The 15,919-nt window shown below is 34.9% G+C and overlaps 1 non-coding gene across 1 annotated transcript; it reads left to right on the plus strand.

Annotated features, from left to right (window-relative positions):
- The first annotated feature begins 9,293 nt into the window (after window positions 1-9,293).
- On the plus strand, window positions 9,294-9,365 carry TRNAG-UCC (transfer RNA glycine (anticodon UCC)). The gene has a single exon. It is a non-coding gene; the product is annotated as a tRNA-Gly (tRNA).
- The last annotated feature ends 6,554 nt before the right edge of the window (window positions 9,366-15,919 follow it).

A 15,919-nucleotide genomic window follows, 5' to 3' on the forward strand; every position in this document is an offset into this window, starting at 1 on the left:
TATTATTTATTTTTCCGGAAACAATTTTTCTCTATACAAAATTGCAGTTTTTTATGGAAGTTTTAGAGTTTGATGAGCTAAAGGTTTTGACTAATCGTAAAACATGACTTGCTTAATTTTGATGTCAAGGTGGAGATTATGGAAAAGTTGCCTCCAAAATTAGCAAGTGGCAAATAGTTCAGGGGTTATTTCCGTAACTTATCATTTACTATTCATAGTTTGACTATGAATAGTAATCTAATATGAAATTGAAAATGAAATTGGACGGAATGGAGGCGCAGCAGTTTTTTGGACGGCATTTTTGTTTTCACATTAGATTTATATTCTCCTCTTTGGCTATAAATAGCGAGAGAGACTTAACCCACAAAATTAACCCAACAATCAAATATATATATATATATATATATATATATATATATATATATATATATATATAGTAAAACTTTACATATATATATATATACTGATACACCACCATATATTTTAGCCCTCTCACTCTATTTGTAATCTCTTTCATAATCCCTGTAAACACTGCAAATTATAGTGAATTGTTTCTCGGCTTCCTCCGCCCGTGGTTTTTTCCCGATTTGGGTTTCCACGTAAATTCCTGTGTCTCTATTCTATTTATTTTATTCGTATTTCGTTGTGATTATTACGCTTTGATAATTTTTGATCCCATTCCGCATTGAGCTAATATTATTTAAGTCTATTCGGATCCTTCGTATTTCACAACAGTATTCACCATTCAAAAGTGGCATCCAAACTTGGTGGGAAAGTGTTTCATAGTTCAGGCAAACCAACGAAGATTTTAATGTATACTAGAACAACAAATCGTTACCGAGGGACATCAAAAGTGGATGTCCAAAACTGTTGGGATATAATATTAAAATTCAATATAGGCCCAAAAAAAAAAAAACACAACTGATATACATTCATGAAAGGGGACATCATCAACCTTGGGTACCGTTTCAGTACCGTGGGTAGTCTAATGGAATGAGGTTTTGTAAGAGGCTCCAGAATTGTGGATAATAAGGCGGCAAGTTCGAGAAGGTACTTCCGCACCACCGAGTTTCTGTGATGAAGGTGACCGACTCCTGTATCAAAGTTGTTTAGTACTGCCTCGATCATTATCTTGGTTTCCTTGTCTATTTCATGAGTTAATGCGAGTGCAATTGAAGGACATTCAGGAGTACAAAAAGCTTACCAACAAATGGCAAAGGAAGTATATTGGGAGGGTATGTGTAAAGGCATAGCAAGAATGATGGCGGAGCGTGACGTGTGTCATCACCATAAATATTTGACAATGGCATCGGGAGGATTGTTGCAACCCTTAGAATTACCAAACAAAAGTGTGGGTGGATGTGACAATAGATTTTAAGACCGGGTTGCCAAGGTCGGAGGGATACAATGTCATTTTTGTCGTAGTGGACCGCTTGAGTAAGTATTGGACAAGTCTATAAGCATCACCAATAATATGAGAATTAATTAACGGGAGATTGATATTTTTATCGTCTAAGTAGGGTTGATATTTTATTGAAATTGTTAGTACTTATCTTTTATTTAAATGTTAGATTTGGATTAGGTTTGTTGGGAAACTGATATTTATAGGTTCCTGCATTATTTTGATGAATAATTAGAATTTTATTTTGAATCTAATACTTCTAGAGACCTTCCTGTTTCTTGAATTATATAAATTCTACCTAGGAATTCTACCTGGTTCTCATTATAACCCTCCTATGATGTGTATGAGTGTATCATCCTCAACAGAGTATCTTGTTTGTTGGTGTTGTCACCCTCATTGGTATTGTTCTTAGTGCTGACCATTTTCTCAATGTGCTTTGCTACAAGACTATCCTTTTTTCTTCTTCAAAAATGGCATCCATTGTAACTTTGATTTTTTTAGTCTTGGGATTGAGTAACTTATAGGCCTTAGATTCAATGCATAAAACAATCCTAAGAGTACATAATCCACACTCCTGTCATAAAGCTTCATTCTCTATTGTTGTGCACTTGTGGTACATGAAATATCACATACGGTTGAAACTTAGAAAATGTCTTCCAAAATCAAAATCTATTTTTTTTCTTTTTCGGAAAAAAAGGTTAAAAAGATTTTTTGTCTTTTGTCTTCGGAAAAACAAACAATATTTTTCTCAGATGTCTTTTTTCCGCCCGCAGACATAAAAGGTCAAAACGACTTTTTTGTTAGAAAACAAACACCACCTTATCCTTTGGTGAATGGTGATCGAACGGTCTTGTTTGTAGTTCAATAAACAACATAAACATGTTGCTTGCACCCATTATGGTCATAATAATCAGGCCTTTGTGGGGATGAAAAATCTTACATATTCCTTTTGTCAAGATGTTATGACCACTTTCTTGTAGTCGTGACATACTATTTGTTCCTCAACTATGGAACATAGTACATATCACAAACAATACGATTGATTCCATTCAATTTTGATCTTAGAATTATCGTAACCAGTCGTGTTCATTAGTTCATTATCATTTTGTTTCCAAGTTTCACTATGGTCGTGTTACTATGATACAGAGTACTTGAGAACCATGATTGATCTCCACTCATGTGGTTCACTCAAGTGGTTCAAACATCTTAGGGGGTGTTCGAGATTTCATTTAAAAAGAACTTATTGACTTATTTGCTTTTTGAAAAGTCAATAAATAAAAAAGAAAAAAAAGTGGTTGGTAATGTAATAAGGACTTTTAAAATAACCTCTCATAAGCCCTTCAAAAAGGAGATTTTAATAAATTAGGATTCTAACATTTAAAAACTTCTTATAACTTTTTGGTTGTAAAAGTCAAATTCTCCTTAAAACATGTATAAGCTAAGACAAATACTTTTTAATTTATTGACTTATTGATTTTCTCACCACAAAAAACTAATCCAAACACTTTTTAAAAAACTCATTTTCTCACCACCATAAATCAATAAGTCTTTTTGCCTAAAAGTCCTTTTAAGGTTCAAAATGAAATCCTAAACACCTTCTCAAAATCAAGGAACCATCATATATTTTCTTAACTTCTTATGTGTAGTCCACTAGAAGCAGTTCACTTTCTCTTCCTTCCTCTTCAAGATGGCAGTATAATTAGTTTCCCTGTTCCACAACCTCTACCCTCATGATAATAAATACATATTAGTGGACTTGTTAACGGAAGCACAAGAGAAATACTTGAGAAAGAAGGTATGTTATTAACACTGATTTCAGTTGGTGTAGCAAAGCAATTATCGAAGATCATGATGTATTGATGGCATTAGTGATCTTATCGGTATTGACGTACTAATCATATATGGCAGGTTTGTAAAAGTCATTTCAGTAAATGAATCTCACTCTATGGTAAAATATCATGGTAATAATTTCTTCGTATCATGTTTCGCATTCATGAGTGTTGATAACTAAAATCCATAAAAAATACACCATAGAAATAAATTTCTTGCTATCGTGTGGGTACCCCCGCCCTTTCTTTCCTTTCGCGTTGCCGACTCTAGGGTTTCGATGGCAGAGCTTCACGGTGATGTCCTTCCGCATATACTGAAAAGATTGAATGCGAAGGATCTAATCCGATGCAAAAGTGTGTGTAGGTCTTGGAAAAATTTGATCTCTGACTCTGGTTTCATTAAATTCCATATGAACTATAGTTACCAAATTGATTACAAAAATAATGATATAGATAGGAGGATTGTTATGTCAAGGGTCCCTGATCGCAACGGGTCGCGTGTTTGTGATGTTGATGACAAATTCTTTGATGATCGTGATTGTCATCTTCTTGGTTCTTCCAATGGACTTGTATGCATCTCTTCTTTTGCTTCTCAACTTGTAGTAGCCAATCCCTCAACTAGAGAGGTGCAAACACTACAAGAGCCTCCAATCCGTGATACCAAGTGTTTATGTTGGGGTTTTGGGTATGATTCATCTACGGATGATTACAAGGTTGTGTTAGGGTTCCGTAAACGTGTTGGTTGGACAAGTTTTCTAGTGTTAAGTTTGAAATCAAATGTTTGGAAAGTAATTGGAGATGTAAAGTATTCGTTTCTTAGTAGGATTGGTATCTTATGCAATGGGGCACTTCATTGGATTATGAAAGATTCTTCATCTCCAAATAAGAAGAGAGTCATTACTTCGTTTCGGCTATCTGCAGAAAAATTTATCAAAATTTCCCAACCTGATGATGAGCGATATGAATCTGGTGTTGCTAGCTGCCCAAATATGAATTTAGGTATTATCGAAGATTGTTTATGCGTATTTCCTTGTGATGGGTTTAATGATAACTTATGGATGCTGAAGAACTACAATGGAAAGCTGTCTTGGGGAATGTTTGAAAAGGAGTGTGAGATGAACTTAGGTTTACAATGCTTGAAAGAGCAGAAACATTACATTCCTAACAAGAGAACTTTGTGTCGTGATATGCTGTTCTACAAGACTAGGGAGTATATTTGTGCCCCTATCTATATGGAGAGTCTTGTATCTCCCTATGTTAATGGGAGGCCAAAGAGAAAGACACAAGAGAGTAATAGCAAGAAGAGTTGTAAGGTGTGTTCTAAATATGAGTTATTTTGTTTATCATATAATACAAACTGTGGAATTATATCTGGATTCTGAATTCTTATTAATGTTTACGATGATTCCTCTACATCCCTAAAAAAGTGTGTTGATCTTGGCCTCGATCATAGCTCAAGCTTCATGTTTACTCATGGGATGCTTTCATTTTCTGTTGTAACATATGAGGTCTGCAAATGGACATTATCTATAGTTTAAAGTTTTGATCATGGAGCTTAGTTAATTTTATTCTTTCCTTATTCTCTTTACAATCAGGTAGTGTTTGGTATCATGGATTATGGGTAAGGAATGGAATGGTTCATTCCATAGGAATGAGAAAAGTCTGTTTGTCTTGCCCGGTGGAATGGAATGGGCAATTCTTGAAGGAATTTGATTTCTTCCATTTTGTTAATTTTCACTGTGTTTCCGTTTGGATGTTTTTCTTTCATTTTCATTATGGAGTGGAATGAAAATTTACAATGTAGCCCATTTTTGTTTATGTAGTAATTAATGACAGTTTTCTGTTATTTTTACTAAATTATAGTTCTAAGAATAATTATTATTTAAGATAATGTATACAATAGAGTTAAAATTATGTATTATATTTACATATAACATAACAAATACCTATGAAAATTCAGGGCATTTTTCGGCATGACAACTATATTTAGATGACAATGATTGTGTAAAGATCTGCATGATTGACTTGAAATTGAAAGGATTACAAAAGGTTTTACTAGCATTCAAGAGGCTAGGAACTCTCCCTGAATTCACTTATATTCTGTTATGACCAAAGATACTAACTACTAACACTAACCACTCAACTAAGCCTTCCTAACTGATCTAACAGTAAAAAGACCTTATTGCCCTCACTGCTCTACTTAAGCCACAACTGACAGGACTAAACGTAAGCCTAATAAGAAGTGTAACAGACTCATAAGAGAGACTAGTATATATAATGTTGACTGTTCACTGACTTCCCATTTTGATTTCTCAGTTGATTAAGCGAGACCCTATGCTTCCAGGAGCAAGTGGCAAAGTTTGAGGCTGTTGAAGCAGTTTGGATGATATGGCATTGCTTGTTCTCTCTGCAATATTATAAAGATAACTTCAGATAGTTTTAGTATCTTATGTTAATAAATTGTGTTTGATGGATTTCAATGGCTTGTGCTTGATGGATTTCAGAAACGTATGTTTGATGTTTTTAAAGTGTGATGAACTCTTACTTTCTAGTAATATCGTGTCTGATGATGTTAAAAAATCCTTTGAATACCATCACTTTAGTTTTAACCATTTTGTGGAAAGCTTTTAACAAAAAAATGTTGTGATAGACTTTCTCATAAAAGTGTATGCCTTCATTTAGATATTTGTGTTTCTTTAAATCGCATTAGTATTATTGATGCATGTTACTATTTTGATTCTTAATTTTTTATGCAGGATCTACTCATGTTCATATGGTTACTACATCCTGCTTCTTGATTGTCATGTCATTTCATTTTCTATATCTTCATTTGCTTAAATTTCTTATGTTTGATATATTCGTTTTGTGCAAGTATACCATCAATAAACCAGCTATGATACGCTCTTGGGGATATGTACTTCTTCGTCTTGTTATACTGTTGTGCTTGATATGATTGAATTTGCTAGGATGGTCACCATGCAACACTTGGTTCTCAATCAAAGTGCCACGTCACTCATTCCAACCTAGTTGACAAACAATGAAGATAACTTTTTGTTGAATAAAGCCCATTAATAAACACTATGTTGCATTTTTTAAAGGGTTATTGACATAAAGGCACATCAAACTTTCAGGTTTGGTTTTAAATGGCCATTTAACTTTTTTTTAGACCTGTTAGACCATTAAACTCAAAAACTATCCGTTAAAAATACCATTTTGCTAAAAATTATCAGGTTTTCCGGTTACATTGTTGATGTGTAGATAATGGACATATCCACATGGACTTTGACATTAAGAAAGTCAAAGATATTGCCTATGATCCCGCCATTTCCATTACCAAGCCTTGCGCATGCCTTCAATGCTACTGTAAATGTGGAAGGTAAGAGTCCCGATCTTTGCAGCTTCACGTACTGAGCAAAGGCTTCTTGAAACCCACCATGGTTGTAGAAATATTGAATAGCAGATCTTGTCGAATTCACATCTGGTTGTTTTGAATGGTGAAGAATTAATCGAAGATAATGAGCATTACCTTGATAGTAATCGAATGGATAGCTTATAAGATGGCGGATTATCATCAACTCTTAGAACATGTTCCTTCCGCATCACCGCCACCATCAACTCTTACACAACAACCACCATCCTTTTTCCAGCACCATCCATCTTCCACCACCGCCACCATCCTTCTTCCACCCATTCTTATCTTCCACCACAGATTACAAGACTAAATTTTGAAAAGGAATTGAAGGTCCAAAGCACCATCTATTTCCCAGCAGGTCTAAATCTGCACCAGATCGTATGAAGAATGTGAATATCCAAATATGTTACCAAATCTTAGGAATTGTTGGGGTTATCTTGGTGTTCGAATTCTGCGTGTGTAGTTTTCAAAGTCTGCCTTCGTAGTCTCGATCTCATCTCTTTTTACGAACTATTGAATTGTGAAAAATACCCGTAGATGCGGATGAGCAAGGCAGCGGAGCAGTGAATGTCCTAGAATCGATGCAGTGTAAATTGTGAAAACGAAAAACACGTTGCTGCAGAGAAGAAGAAGCGACAAAACTGTAGCAGCGGATGTACTGTAGGGAAGACGACGACAATAGAATGTCGGAAAAGTGCTTGGTATCGGTAAAAAAATCCCGTAATAGGAGCCGATGGAAAAAAAATCAAGTTGATAGGCTCGAATAGCACGACCTATCTACTACATCTTCGATCATCCAACATCCATTGAGTCATTGTTAACCGACACTCACCAACTCGGACGCTATTAGCAAACCACAACAACCTCGTCTCTATCATCATCTCATTTGCAACCTGCTACTAGAGAAAGAAAGGGAAGAAGATGGGGCAATTTTTTAGACCTGTGATCGATAAGAGAGAAAAGGGAAATTCACACCTGTTCATGGATTGAGGAAAGAGTGTGGTTGTTTTTGTTCTTGTTTCTATTGTTTCTATTGGGAAGTACACAAAAGCAAAGAGAGTGAGATGCAAGAGGTGTATTCGACTGGGTCAAAGAAAAAGGGGTGGGTTATTTTACACATCAGCATTCAACAGTGTCAACAGTAATATGTAACCGGGAAACCTATTAACTTTGATAAAAATGATGTTTTAGACAGAAAAATTTTGGGTTTAATGGTCTAAAAAGTTCAAAAAAAAAAAGTTAAATGGTCATTTAAAACCAAACGTGAAAGTTTGATGTGCCTTTATGTCAATAACCCTTTTTTAAATGTTGAGTTTGTGTTATCTTTTTTTCTACTTAATGTAGGTGGATCCCAAATATAAATACATGATATTAGAAGATTATCAAGATACGATTTTCATACAAAGTCTTGGAATCTATAGAAACATTTTTTTCTCGTGTATAACATTCTAGAACTACGGCCCAAAGTTCATCTGTGACATATTGAACATAATGGGTCATAGCACCAAGCTATTATAGGACAAAACCTTTATTTTTGGATTTCGGACACAACTATTACTTTAACTTAGAGATATATATTACAATTGATGTTAAAGTATAAACTCGTTATGTGTAATTTTGGTTAAACTCATTCATTTCTTGATAATTACTATTTCTTGAGATTCTGTATGAGTAGGGCAGGGATTCACTTTGGCTCGACTTTGAATGATAGTCAATAAAACTTGGATATCAAATTAGATTGCGTTATACACGATTTGTAAGTACTATTATGACCTGTAATGCAATTATCTGTGGCAAAATCTACTTGGGAATTATTCTCTCAAATAACAACTTCAAGTTTGGCTGCAAAACAGGAAGTCGAGCACTAAACAAGAGTATGGCTAGTTTGTTTTAGAATGCAAGAGTTAGACCCTAGACTTACTGATCAAATCATGTATGTATGCCCAAAATTTCATTAAAGTGGATCAGCAGTTTTGGATATTGGCAGCTTGCCTTAAAGCCATCAGTAGCAGCCTTCACTACCTACACTTTTGGCATCAATGTTTCATGACCTAGGCTTCAAAATCTACACGTCTTTCAGGGCTTAAATACCTACGCCTTCAGGACCTAGACTTTAAAGGCATCTTAAGGATTTGCGTTTGGAGGTCTTCACGACCCCAACACCCTACCATTCGTTGTGTCCACGATCATACTAGTTTATATGAGTGTACACATTGCATGTTCCCTAACTCTTACTTGAGCATAACCTAATTAAATACCTTTTAGATATATGGGTAAACACCTATTAATTACCTTAAGTGCTTGATGACATTACATCTCCAACTTCAACCAAAAAACAGACCAATCTTAATGCGTTTTGGTGTTGTGGAACCGGTTTAGTCTCAAACTGAACCCTGAACTGAATACAAATTACACATTTTCAGGTTGAAAAAACTATATACATATAAAATTCTATTATTTCAAGTTTGAAAAATAAAAATAAAAATAAAAATAACTATTATGGTGTGGAACTCAATGCTACCTAGCCGTTTAAAATATATAAAACTGAACTGACTTTTAAAAGCTCTTAGAATATGAGATCCGGTGTTTTTTTTTAAAATTAGGAGTAGAGCTATTTGTAATATTGTTGCTTTGCAAAAATGCATATCAAGCGTTTGTAGTCCAACGGTTAGGATAATTGCCTTCCAAGCAATAGACCCGGGTTCGACTCCCGGCAAACGCATTCTTTTAATCTAGCAAAGATCTAGTAAAGAATCTGTATGGTCGTAATCTTATAATCCCATCAAACTGGAGCTCCTTGTTTTCTTTAACTTTTTAAACCAGAACCACCCAAGTCCTTGTGATATCCTTTTTTATTATCGTGCAGAACCCATCGAATAAGAAGGAGAATTTGTGATGCAAAATTGAATAGAGACCGCTTATGCCCCTGCATCAAGCAGTCTCCTAGACAATGGTACAAGAGGTTCGATTCTTTCATGACCAGTCACAAATTCAGCAGGTGCACCTATGATAGCTGCGTTTATTTCAAGAAAGGTGACAATGGTTCAAAGATCTACTTACTCTTGTACGTGGATGACATGTTGATTGCAGCAAAAGATATGAAGGAGATTCAGAAGTTAAAAGACCAGTTGAAAGCTGAATTTGAAATGAAGGACTTAGGAGCTGCCAAAAAGATTTTAGGTATGGAAATTATTCGTGACAGGAAGTCTAGGATCTTGCATCTTTCTCAGAAAAGTTATATTGAGAAAGTCCTAAGACGCTTCAATATGCACGAAGCAAAGTCTGTCAACACACCTTTTGCAGCTCATTTCAAGCTATCATCCGCTTTGAGTCCTACTAATGAGACTGATATGGCTTACATGACACGTGTTCCATACTCTAGTGCTGTTGGATCTTTAATGTATGCTATGATCTGCACACGCCCTGATTTGGCTTATGCTGTTAGCATGGTTAGTAGATACATGGCGAACCCGGGGAAAGAACACTGGAAAGCAGTACAGTGGATTTTTCGTTATTTACGAGGTACGTCTTCCATGTGTTTACGTTTTGGCAAATCTAACACTGGGGTGTTCGGATATGTTGATTCAGATTATGGAAAAGATTTGGATAAACGAAGATCAATTACAGGGTATGTGTTTACACTAAATGGTTGTGCTGTTAGTTGGAAAGCCCAGTTACAGTCTACAGTTGCCCTGTCTTCTACCGAGGCAGAGTACATGGCGATTACAGAAGCAGTTAAGGAAGATATCTGGTTGAAGGGGTTATTCGGAGAACTCGATGATAGAATAAAGGTGACCACAGTTTTCTGTGACAACCAGAGTGCTATCTTCTTGAGTAAAGATCAAATGTTTCATGACCGAACAAAGCATATTGATATTCGTTATCATTTTGTGAGGGATATCATTGAAAAAGGTGATTGTGTTGTGGACAAGATTCATACAGATTATAATCCCGCTGATATGTTCACTAAAAGTCTTCCTATAGCCAATTTCAAATTATGTTTGGACATGGTGGATGTTTCTGATCGCAGTTGAGCCTGAAGGCTCGTGGTGGAGGAACTATTATTTATTTTTCCGGAAACAATTTTTCTCTATACAAAATTGCAGTTTTTTATGGAAGTTTTAGAGTTTGATGAGCTAAAGGTTTTGACTAATCGTAAAACATGACTTGCTTAATTTTGATGTCAAGGTGGAGATTATGGAAAAGTTGCCTCCAAAATTAGCAAGTGGCAAATAGTTCAGGGGTTATTTCCGTAACTTATCATTTACTATTCATAGTTTGACTATGAATAGTAATCTAATATGAAATTGAAAATGAAATTGGACGGAATGGAGGCGCAGCAGTTTTTTGGACGGCATTTTTGTTTTCACATTAGATTTATATTCTCCTCTTTGGCTATAAATAGCGAGAGAGACTTAACCCACAAAATTAACCCAACAATCAAATATATATATATATATATATATATATATATATATATATATATATATATATATATATAGTAAAACTTTACATATATATATATATATATATATATATACTGATACACCACCATATATTTTAGCCCTCTCACTCTATTTGTAATCTCTTTCATAATCCCTGTAAACACTGCAAATTATAGTGAATTGTTTCTCGGCTTCCTCCGCCCGTGGTTTTTTCCCGATTTGGGTTTCCACGTAAATTCCTGTGTCTCTATTCTATTTATTTTATTCGTATTTCGTTGTGATTATTACGCTTTGATAATTTTTGATCCTATTCCGCATTGAGCTAATATTATTTAAGTCTATTCGGATCCTTCGTATTTCACAACAGTATTCACCATTCAAAAGTGGCAACCAAACTTGGTGGGAAAGTGTTTCATAGTTCAGGCAAACCAACGAAGATTTTAATGTATACTAGAACAACAAATCGTTACCGAGGGACATCAAAAGTGGATGTCCAAAACTGTTAGGATATAATATTAAAATTCAATATAGGCCCAAAAAAAAAAAACACAACTGATATACATTCATGAAAGGGGACATCATCAACCTTGGGTACCGTTTCAGTACCGTGGGTAGTCTAATGGAATGAGGTTTTGTAAGAGCTGTCCTGGGCTCCAGAATTGTGGATAATAAGGCGGCAAGTTCGAGAAGGTACTTCCGCACCACCGAGTTTCTGTGATGAAGGTGACTGACTCCTGTATCAAAGTTGTTTAGTACTGCCTCGATCATTATCTTGGTTTCCTTGTCTATTTCATGAGTTAATGCGAGTGCAATTGAAGGACATTCAGGAGTACAAAAAGCTTACCAACAAATGGCAAAGGAAGTATATTGGGAGGGTATGTGTAAAGGCATAGCAAGAATGATGGCGGAGCGTGACGTGTGTCATCACCATAAATATTTGACAATGGCATCGGGAGGATTGTTGCAACCCTTAGAATTACCAAACAAAAGTGTGGGTGGATGTGACAATAGATTTTAAGACCGGGTTGCCAAGGTCGGAGGGATACAATGTCATTTTTGTCGTAGTGGACCGCTTGAGTAAGTATTGGACAAGTCTATAAGCATCACCAATAATATGAGAATTAATTAACGGGAGATTGATATTTTTATCGTCTAAGTAGGGTTGATATTTTATTGAAATTGTTAGTACTTATCTTTTATTTAAATGTTAGATTTAGATTAGGTTTGTTGGGAAACTGATATTTATAGGTTCCTGCATTATTTTGATGAATAATTAGAATTTTATTTTGAATCTAATACTTCTAGAGACCTTCCTGTTTCTTGAATTATATAAATTCTACCTAGGAATTCTACCTGGTTCTCATTATAACCCTCCTATGATGTGTATGAGTGTATCATCCTCAACAGAGTATCTTGTTTGTTGGTGTTGTCACCCTCATTGGTATTGTTCTTAGTGCTGACCATTTTCTCAATGTGCTTTGCTACAAGACTATCCTTTTTTCTTCTTCAAAAATGGCATCCATTGTAACTTTGATTTTTTTAGTCTTGGGATTGAGTAACTTATAGGCCTTAGATTCAATGCATAAAACAATCCTAAGAGTACATAATCCACACTCCTGTCATAAAGCTTCATTCTCTATTGTTGTGCACTTGTGGTACATGAAATATCACATACGGTTGAAACTTAGAAAATGTCTTCCAAAATCAAAATCTATTTTTTTTCTTTTTCGGAAAAAAAGGTTAAAAAGATTTTTTGTCTTTTGTCTTCGGAAAAACAAACAATATTTTTCTCAGATGTCTTTTTTCCGCCCGCAGACATAAAAGGTCAAAACGACTTTTTTGTTAGAAAACAAACACCACCTTATCCTTTGGTGAATGGTGATCGAACGGTCTTGTTTGTAGTTCAATAAACAACATAAACATGTTGCTTGCACCCATTATGGTCATAATAATCAGGCCTTTGTGGGGATGAAAAATCTTACATATTCCTTTTGTCAAGATGTTATGACCACTTTCTTGTAGTCGTGACATACTATTTGTTCCTCAACTATGGAACATAGTACATATCACAAACAATACGATTGATTCCATTCAATTTTGATCTTAGAATTATCGTAACCAGTCGTGTTCATTAGTTCATTATCATTTTGTTTCCAAGTTTCACTATGGTCGTGTTACTATGATACAGAGTACTTGAGAACCATGATTGATCTCCACTCATGTGGTTCACTCAAGTGGTTCAAACATCTTAGGGGGTGTTCGAGATTTCATTTAAAAAGAACTTATTGACTTATTTGCTTTTTGAAAAGTCAATAAATAAAAAAGAAAAAAAAGTGGTTGGTAATGTAATAAGGACTTTTAAAATAACCTCTCATAAGCCCTTCAAAAAGGAGATTTTAATAAATTAGGATTCTAACATTTAAAAACTTCTTATAACTTTTTGGTTGTAAAAGTCAAATTCTCCTTAAAACATGTATAAGCTAAGACAAATACTTTTTAATTTATTGACTTATTGATTTTCTCACCACAAAAAACTAATCCAAACACTTTTTAAAAAACTCATTTTCTCACCACCATAAGTCAATAAGTCTTTTTGCCTAAAAGTCCTTTTAAGGTTCAAAATGAAATCCTAAACACCTTCTCAAAATCAAGGAACCATCATATATTTTCTTAACTTCTTATGTGTAGTCCACTAGAAGCAGTTCACTTTCTCTTCCTTCCTCTTCAAGATGGCAGTATAATTAGTTTCCCTGTTCCACAACCTCTACCCTCATGATAATAAATACATATTAGTGGACTTGTTAACGGAAGCACAAGAGAAATACTTGAGAAAGAAGGTATGTTATTAACACTGATTTCAGTTGGTGTAGCAAAGCAATTATCGAAGATCATGATGTATTGATGGCATTAGTGATCTTATCGGTATTGACGTACTAATCATATATGGCAGGTTTGTAAAAGTCATTTCAGTAAATGAATCTCACTCTATGGTAAAATATCATGGTAATAATTTCTTCGTATCATGTTTCGCATTCATGAGTGTTGATAACTAAAATCCATAAAAAATACACCATAGAAATAAATTTCTTGCTATCGTGTGGGTACCCCCGCCCTTTCTTTTCTTTCGCGTTGCCGACTCTAGGGTTTCGATGGCAGAGCTTCACGGTGATGTCCTTCCGCATATACTGAAAAGATTGAATGCGAAGGATCTAATCCGATGCAAAAGTGTGTGTAGATCTTGGAAAAATTTGATCTCTGACTCTGGTTTCATTAAATTCCATATGAACTATAGTTACCAAATTGATTACAAAAATAATGATATAGATAGGAGGATTGTTATGTCAAGGGTCCCTGATCGCAACGGGTCGCGTGTTTGTGATGTTGATGACAAATTCTTTGATGATCGTGATTGTCATCTTCTTGGTTCTTCCAATGGACTTGTATGCATCTCTTCTTTTGCTTCTCAACTTGTAGTAGCCAATCCCTCAACTAGAGAGGTGCAAACACTACAAGAGCCTCCAATCCGTGATACCAAGTGTTTATGTTGGGGTTTTGGGTATGATTCATCTACGGATGATTACAAGGTTGTGTTAGGGTTCCGTAAACGTGTTGGTTGGACAAGTTTTCTAGTGTTAAGTTTGAAATCAAATGTTTGGAAAGTAATTGGAGATGTAAAGTATTCGTTTCTTAGTAGGATTGGTATCTTATGCAATGGGGCACTTCATTGGATTATGAAAGATTCTTCATCTCCAAATAAGAAGAGAGTCATTACTTCGTTTCGGCTATCTGCAGAAAAATTTATCAAAATTTCCCAACCTGATGATGAGCGATATGAATCTGGTGTTGCTAGCTGCCCAAATATGAATTTAGGTATTATCGAAGATTGTTTATGCGTATTTCCTTGTGATGGGTTTAATGATAACTTATGGATGCTGAAGAACTACAATGGAAAGCTGTCTTGGGGAATGTTTGAAAAGGAGTGTGAGATGAACTTAGGTTTACAATGCTTGAAAGAGCAGAAACATTACATTCCTAACAAGAGAACTTTGTGTCGTGATATGCTGTTCTACAAGACTAGGGAGTATATTTGTGCCCCTATCTATATGGAGAGTCTTGTATCTCCCTATGTTAATGGGAGGCCAAAGAGAAAGACACAAGAGAGTAATAGCAAGAAGAGTTGTAAGGTGTGTTCTAAATATGAGTTATTTTGTTTATCATATAATACAAACTGTGGAATTATATCTGGATTCTGAATTCTTATTAATGTTTACGATGATTCCTCTACATCCCTAAAAAAGTGTGTTGATCTTGGCCTCGATCATAGCTCAAGCTTCATGTTTACTCATGGGATGCTTTCATTTTCTGTTGTAACATATGAGGTCTGCAAATGGACATTATCTATAGTTTAAAGTTTTGATCATGGAGCTTAGTTAATTTTATTCTTTCCTTATTCTCTTTACAATCAGGTAGTGTTTGGTATCATGGATTATGGGTAAGGAATGGAATGGTTCATTCCATAGGAATGAGAAAAGTCTGTTTGTCTTGCCCGGTGGAATGGAATGGGCAATTCTTGAAGGAATTTGATTTCTTCCATTTTGTTAATTTTCACTGTGTTTCCGTTTGGATGTTTTTCTTTCATTTTCATTATGGAGTGGAATGAAAATTTACAATGTAGCCCATTTTTGTTTATGTAGTAATTAATGACAGTTTTCTGTTATTTTTACTAAATTATAGTTCTAAGAATAATTATTATTTAAGATAATGTATACAATAGAGTTAAAATTATGTATTATATTTACATATAACATAACAAATACCTATGAAAATTCAG

Source organism: Lactuca virosa, chromosome 6, assembly GCF_052849685.1.
Source record: "Lactuca virosa cultivar CGN04683 chromosome 6, Lactuca_virosa_CGN04683_v6, whole genome shotgun sequence".
NCBI lineage: Eukaryota > Viridiplantae > Streptophyta > Magnoliopsida > Asterales > Asteraceae > Lactuca > Lactuca virosa.